The following is a 1,165-nucleotide window of genomic DNA, read 5'->3' as shown; positions in this document are numbered from 1 at the left end:
GAAATAATAACATAAATAATATCAAAATAGTTGGTTTTTTTGGTTATAAGAATACCATATTTTTTGTGTCTTTCAAAAAGATAAGAATTTATATTATATGATATTATATATGTTACATTGTTGGTGTCATGGAAACATACATGTTTAGTTTTTTTTTAATAAGAAAAAGATATGCATAGTTTGTTACAATTTTTTTTGAAGGAACATAGTTTGTTACAATGTGCAATGTGTGTGTGTGTGTGTGTATATATATATATATGTGTATGTATATAAGTATAATTTTTTTAGGCATATATATCATTTTTGAAGAAAAGACATCTACAATTTTACTTTGAATTAAAATCAAAATTTTATAAAAATAATCATACGTATTATGCAACGACAAAAAAATTATACGCATTAGCGTCACAAAAAAACAGACACACATAAATTATTACTCTAAACGCTAATGTGTGTGTTTGTGTGAATTTGCGAGGTTAAAGAAAGAAAATAAAAATATTTGGTATCATTAAATGACATCGTGAATAAAAATATTTGTGACGTTGTGATGATTAAACGATCTTTAAATTAAGTATATAAGTGATAAAAAGATAATAAAATTCCATTGAAAAAAAGGTAATAAAATTAAATAGAACCTCCTTAAAAAAAACGGTTAAAAAAAATTATGGAAGAAAAAAACATATTGAAATGTAATATTAATAAATAAAAGAAAAGGTTCCCAACGTGAATTGAAGAGAGATGTTTGTGAAATAAATTGTTGAGAAGTAGTTTTTTGAAGTAGCATTCAGCAACTTTTGGCCAAAGCTCATTCCATTCAATTTTATGCATTAAAAAAAAATATCTTTTTTAGTAAGTACTTAATTGATATTGTATTTGGCCTAACTTCTCCTTGAAAAAATAGAGAAGTTGAAAAAAAACCCGGGTCAAACGGTATCTTAATCTCCCACAACGGCAGTGTAGAAGCAACTGAATTTGGGAGAAAAATTGGAAAATAGTTAAAAATAAAAAAATTTGAAAATAGTTAAAAGTTTTTAAAATATAAAAATTGGAAAATAGTTAAAAATTAAATGCATTAGCGTAACAAAAAAACAGACAGACGAACATAAAATATTACTATAAACATTAATGGGTGTGTATATATTCGCGAGGTGGAAGAAAGAAAATA

This window comes from Medicago sativa, chromosome 8, assembly GCF_051527215.1.
Source record: "Medicago sativa cultivar Bolivia chromosome 8, Bolivia_mono, whole genome shotgun sequence".
Taxonomy (NCBI): domain Eukaryota; kingdom Viridiplantae; phylum Streptophyta; class Magnoliopsida; order Fabales; family Fabaceae; genus Medicago; species Medicago sativa.
The sequence above is the reverse complement of the archived record's forward strand: the minus strand, read 5'-3'. Positions refer to the sequence as shown.